At 44.1% G+C, this 6,716-nt stretch overlaps 1 pseudogene across 1 annotated transcript; it reads right to left on the bottom strand.

Annotated features, from left to right (window-relative positions):
• Positions 1-3,659: 3,659 nt before the first annotated feature.
• On the bottom strand, positions 3,660-6,190 carry LOC147903846 (cytokinin dehydrogenase 9-like; annotated as a pseudogene). The gene is made up of 5 exons (XR_015540785.1): positions 5,493-6,190; positions 5,253-5,380; positions 4,797-5,081; positions 4,386-4,647; positions 3,660-4,284 (listed from the first exon to the last, which is right to left on the bottom strand). The product of XR_015540785.1 is annotated as a cytokinin dehydrogenase 9-like (transcript).
• Between the last annotated feature and the right edge of the window lie 526 nt (positions 6,191-6,716).

The raw sequence follows: 6,716 nt of genomic DNA, 5'->3' as shown, positions 1-6,716 counted from the left end.
TGTTCAGTAGTTCCAAAATTTATAACAGACAGACATGAGAAGAGATAAACTATCTAGCAAAACAACCCTCTACATTTCTTTTTGAGCAAATGAGAGAAACCCTCTGCACACATTTTAGATCTTTTTTGGATAATGTTTCTCACCATTACTATTAGTATATGTCACTTCATTGGGGTACACAAGGATGTTGTCACTTCATTGGGATACATAAGGATGCTTTGAAAAGACACAACCCACTCTCGTTACCACTATACTTGATTCGGTTCTATAAAATTTCCAGCTATGAAGAAAAGTTCTCACAAGACTATGTATTTGTTATCATATACCATGGAAGTCTACACTTACAAACCTTATCAAATCATACATTAGGAGAGAACCAAATTAAACTATCTAAACTTGGATATTATTTAGTGTCTTTATGCCCTTTCAAGAATGAAAATATCGCTTAGTAGAAATAAGAGCTTAGATTGCCATTGGGATTTGAATTCGTAGCACGAAGATTAAGCTTACAATTCCCAAACGAGGACATGAAAAATGCAACATTAACATGTAGAAAATAAAACCGATGCCTAAACCTATAGACAAGTGGTATCCATTGATCGATATGGTTGCCCATGCACTTGATAACAGCATTTTGGTGAATCAATTGATAATAGTCAAATGATAATGTGCATTTTGGTGAGTGCATGCATCATAATAGCATAGCCTAACAAGTGGACATGCAGACGCCCCCAACGATTGGGATTTCCACCCGAAATTCGCCACAATGCATGCCTCTTGCTCCCCCCTGCCTCCACCTCCACCTCCACTTCCACATCCCTACCTCCATGTGCTCTCCCCCCCCCTACGCCTCCACCTCCCTCCCCACTCCCTCCAACACCCTCCCTCCCCACTCCCTCCGCCTCCCCCCCCCCCAGCCTCTACCTCCCTCCCCACTCCCCACTCCCTCCGCCTCCCCCTTCCCACAGCCACCCTCCCTATGCCTCCACCTCCCTCCACCTCCCCCTTCCCTTAGCCACCCTCCATATGACTCCACCTCCCTCCCCACTCCCTATGCCTCCCTCCATACACCTCCACCTCCCTCCATATGCCTCCACCTCCCTCCCCACTTCCTCCGCCTCCCCCTTCCCTCAGCCACCCTGGGTCTCATCATAGAAAAACACAGAAGGAAGCCTATTGAAACACATTATGCATAAGGGCCAACCTGGAATCTTCGGGCGCCCCTCTCATCGTTGCGCTACCCCTCCCCTCGTCGTGCTGCCCTGCATCCGGATTGCCTCCGCTCGCCATGTTCGTCCGAGATGTCCATTCAAGATGTCTGTCAACGATTTTTCTTAAAAAGTTGCAATTACCACCTTGATCCTGGTTTTGGACTAAACTCTGAACACATGTCAGCCTCCCCGTGGTAATCACAATGGCATGGAAACCCAAGAAGAACAAATGCCACCCTAGTCACCACCGGCCTACACAACCATTGATAGGGCCCAATCATTCGAACTTGTGTGGCCACCTACATTGACTTATACTCTTTCCAATGCAACAACATCTTTCTTAGAGCAAAGGGGTCTGGACAGTTTGTATGAGAGCCTAAAATCCTTGGAGGATAGCCCTACAATGACCACACACATCAGGGACTTTCTCCATTCTTACCACTCCATCAATGCACAGGTTGGCCACCTTGGATCCTCCTTCTAACACTTGAACCTCTTCTAAACTTTGGAATCTCTCTCTAAACCTTGGAACCTCCTTCTAACCCCCTCTAACCCTTAAACTCCTCCTAAACTCTTCAACCCCTAATGAAGGCAAAAGCCTTCATTACCCCAACCATGATGATGCATGTCCCATTCACACATGCATGCACTATGTTTACTTGCCACACTTAAGCCTACGTCTCTCACTGGAGTACGACTTGAGGTAATAAGCTACACTTATACAACAAACAACAACACCGATATATCTATAGGTGATAAAAAGCCTCAGAACCCTGCATACTGAGATTACCCTGCTCTTCTTGCGAAAGCCATGGGAAAGAGCTAATAGCTGCTTGTAGACTTTGCCATGCAGGTCATAAATTAGTGTGGTGGTAGTAGTAACAAGCACATGTATCAAGCAATAAGGCTAGCTCCATGGTGGTAGTTACACACAATAACATTTTTTAATGTATTCTTTGTATTTTGGTATGCAAATCATCACGGCCCAAAGTTCTAACATGGATTCCATAGAGCATGATGCATTTAGATCCCAACTCAATTAGATTTGTGTGGGATCCTTGTATGCATGCTTACAAACAAGGTGTAAAGCAAAGTGACTAACATATTTTGTTGAAGATGCAAATGAAGCAAAAAGTGAGGATAGTGATTTTTTAAAGAAAACCATTTCCCTTCTTAGCCTTAATGAATCTATGGTGATATAATAACCATGATTCTTTAAAATGAGTGACTATACTATTTATTTCATAGTTTGCTATGCTAAATGTAGACCTTCTTTACATTTACAAGTTGTAAGACTATTTTTTAATAGGTATAAGTTGCATGATAATTTTGGATGTTACCATCTTAACCAATGATGTGTACAATGTTACATGCTCATTTTAGATGTTAGGTACCATGTTAACTAATGATGGAGCTAGCAAGAGACTCTAAAATGTGTTCTCTTCTTTGTAAATATAATAATGAAAGCTTGAGAAAAGACCATAGATCTTACCATGGATTTCACCTTACATAATGATTGGTGCTCCCTTAGAAGAAAAATGAAAGTAGTGATATCGAAGCGAAGATTGTTTTGCTATAAAAGCTGGATGCCCAAGGATAAGGAGATGAGTAACTTGTACGCCAAGAAGATTCATGTCAAATTCTTCAAGACTTTTCAACATACACAAGGTTTAACTCCAAGATATGCTAGAAGAAATTTTGAGCATTTATTGTAAAGTATACATTATATATGTATCTATTGGAAGTCAGCATGATACATTGGTGGAATTTAATTTGGTAAAAGTGTTTTTACACCTCAGTGAAATATGTCTTTACACCTTGAAATTTGGGTAACACATGAAAAAGTTACATTCAGTGTAGAGCTATACTACTTTAATGTCCGAAAAAAAAAGATCCAACATTTGAGTGGAACTAAACAAGTAACCAAGTTATTATGAAGGAACGTGTATAGCCATCACAAGAGTCATTATGTATAAACCCTATATATCACATGCTCAAGGCCAATTTTTTATATCCCTTATTTGTGAATATCGTATGATTAATAAACACCCTTTTTCTTTTAAAAACTATAAGTTTTTTCTAAAATACTTTTTATAATACCCTTCAACAAGTGTACGATTAAAAGATACTCTTTGTCTATACAAATCTTTACTTGTCTTAAAAGATATTTATTATGATAGCCCTCTCCAAAAAAGAAAATTCAAAAACATGGTTTCAAAATATCTTTCAACATTTAGTTTTGTTAAAAAGTGATTTAAAAATATTATCCTTCTATTGAACACAAGTGATAGTTACATTTTGGCCATTTGAACCCATAGATAGAGACTTCGTAGGAGGAGCCAAATTAATGACTCCTTTGAAGAGGTATGCTATCATGTAATTGCAAACATGTAATTGCAAAACAAATTCAACAATGCTCTAATTTTGCCGAAGCGGCCCGATTCAAACAGTATGATCTGTATATCAATGTCGGTCGCATGACTTCAGAAGCTGATAACCATGCGAAAAAACTCGCCTGCTCAAAAGCAAATCGTAGGGCACGACATCCAACCAAAAATTACAACGGACAAGTTCTTATGTCCACCAAAATTTGGCATCCTTGATTAATGATTTATCCGCGATTGTATATATCAATGTTGTAGTTGGGTGGATGGACAAGAGAGAATTTAGGAGATCACCCAGACGTGCCGAATCCTCCCAATGTAGCTTTTTTCATGACAAGAGCGCCGCTTCTGTGGATTGCACTAGGAGTGGACCTTGCGATTGCCCCCTTGTGAACATCTTCTGGCCGGGAGCGAGCGCTGCGTTAGGATCGTACTTAGCTTTCCTATCCACAAAAGTAGCCCATTTGTCTGCCCCGAATTGACGTTGCCAATCGATGATCTTGGAGAAGTTGGGTATATACTGCTTCTCGCCGATCCCAGAGCTCTTACAAAATTCCAAAATCGCTTCATTTTGCTCAAGAAGCTTCGCTATAGTTGGACCACCAGGTAGAGTGGAGGGCGAACGGAGGAGGGCGACTAGGTTGAAAACGTCCTCGTGCGGAATGGCTACAGAGGTGCGCGGATCCCATCTGCAAAACCATCACCAAGGAAGAAGCTGGTCATATACGTGTTAAAAGACGATCTACAATGATGAGACTCGGACAGTGCATGCATCTACATCCAAGCTTACTTGCTTCGGTTCATCGGGTAGATTATAACCGGACCTCCACCCTTGCTTCCGACAATCCGTTTGAACACTCGCGCGTCAAACTCTGCAATCTTACTCTGAGGAACAAAGAGATTGAGCCACGGGTGAGGAATTTCCCAGAGGCCCTTGGCACGAAGCTTGAGCTCTCCCGTGTGAACGGGGTCCAGAAATTCAAGGTACGCATATCCGTGGTGTATATAGACGACGGACGGGAATCAAGGGTTGCTAGCAACGTGGCCACCTTCTGCGGGAGACATACAACAGTTCTCAAACTCTTCTTCGACCTTCAACTTACGTACCGCGTCTCTCCAGCTAAAAGCGTCACATCGTCGGCAATCATGCGGCTTGCTCCTCCCGAGCATGCTGCCTCACTTATTTGATAACGATCCTCACCTCTTCAACCATATCTGCTTCAGGTGCATTGTAGTTCTTTGTGACCTCCAGACAATAAAGAACGTCAGTCGTCTTGTCGCTCGGTTGCACTCTCGTGTTCGCAGGAACGTTCTGTGGCTTGAACAAAGAGGTTCTCCAAGTATATATATCAATCAGGTTATCAGTGTTCGGAACCACGAATCCTTCAACGTAGTCAAAGCTTTGGCCATGGGGTTGTGAGATTAGGTACTGCTGATCTCGCCTGAAGGTATCATAATCCGAATACAGAATCCGTATCCATTTCACCTGTTGCACAGTGACAAGCCAGACGACAATGAGATAGCTGCTTCCGAGCGTACAGAGCTTCATGGATTGAACTTCAGTAGCCGTGGTCGGAGACAAAACTATATATCTTCCTGTCAGAAATGGCGTTCTACCTGCTTTTACATGAACTAGACAAGATTAACCGAAGCTCACCCGTTGTGGTGCCGATTCTAGAGCGATACGGGCGCCTGTGATTATGCCAAATTGGCCCAGCCCGCCGAGTGTCGCGTGAAATAGATCTGAGTTTTGATCGTTGGAACAAACCAAAACGTCCCCCTTTCCTGCTCACAACCACGCTGTTCGGGATCAGCTGCTAGTAGGCTTAAGAAAATTCTTAACGTGATGTTCTAACTTGCAACAAATCGAAAATACTAAGAGGCGCACAAACAACACCTGTAACTACTTCGAGCTGATAAACGTTGCTGATCTGCGGGCCGTGGAGAAAGGCCTGTCCACTGATCCCGGCATTTGAAAGTGTTCCACCCACGCTAAGGTACAAGTAATCCGTCCAAGACCTTGGAGCAAGCCCCTCTCTCAACGTTGCCGGCAGAACATCGATCCAGAGTTCTCCACCACGAACGTCGGCGAATGGTTGAGTCCGGGATGTACCTCTGCGTATTTCAATCCCACGGAACGACGACATTTCTATCACTACTCCATTCTTAGCTTGAGCTTGTCCATGTATAGAGTGAGCATGACCTTTGGCAGCTAGCTAGTGCAGCCACAGTAAGATTCGAGGCAGACCCCGAGACGTGAATGGCCTTGAGAAGAGTGGCGAAGTCCTTGACAGAGGAAGGATACAGTACAGCTCGAGGCCAAAGGGTGTCCATACCTCCGAAGTCTCGAGCGGCATCATGGACGCTGTCAAAAACCAGTCGACCATCAAATTGCAGCGACTTGAGTAACCCACACTCAGCCTGTGCCAAAGGCGAGCACAGTCGTAGGTCGACTGTAGTTCCAAGGACTACAAGGAGTCTGCTGACGAAGATGAATGCTACGAGTATGCATGTGCCTGTTGTTTCGGGTATCCAGTGGACGACGACGTCCATTACGTTCCTTCACCCGTGGGGTGGCTCTCCCTTCTTTGCCACTTTCTGTAGGTGTCTTCGTGTGGGGAGCCCGAAATCTCGAACAGCAGAGGAGCAACGGGCGTTGTAAACTCGAAATGCTTGTCTATAAGAACTCGAAAGCTCTCAGGTCCCGTCCCTAATCCGCGATCCCGGTTTTCTTGTAAATTATGTAGTCTGCAACTCCCCTTCGTTTTCCAAGGCAGAAAATTTTATAGAGAAACCCACATGCGATCGACCAACGCGGAGTTTCGCATGCTCCAAGTCTCCACGAGACACAAGTCTTCCTATGAAGGCCAGGGAATGTTTGTGTCACAAAATCCTGAAGCGAAAGGCTGCCTCGAGTCACCACAGACCTCTTATTTTATCTTGTAGCAGGCTAAGGCGCGGGGCGACGAGCAAGTTGCAGCTTGCAACTTGGAAGCTTGAAGCACAACAGAGAAGAACGACGGATGACGGGAGTACTACAGCGGTCAGGACCGGACAGCAAACGTCAACAAGATTGGATTGTCTATCTCATCACAGTGCAGTTGTAGGACTCAGCAGCCAG

This window comes from Dipteris shenzhenensis, chromosome 3 (assembly GCF_047967505.1).
Source record: "Dipteris shenzhenensis isolate YYH24624 ecotype China chromosome 3, Dip_SZ_1.0, whole genome shotgun sequence".
In the NCBI taxonomy this organism is placed as follows: domain Eukaryota; kingdom Viridiplantae; phylum Streptophyta; class Polypodiopsida; order Gleicheniales; family Dipteridaceae; genus Dipteris; species Dipteris shenzhenensis.
This window is presented reverse-complemented; position numbering and strand designations above follow the sequence as displayed.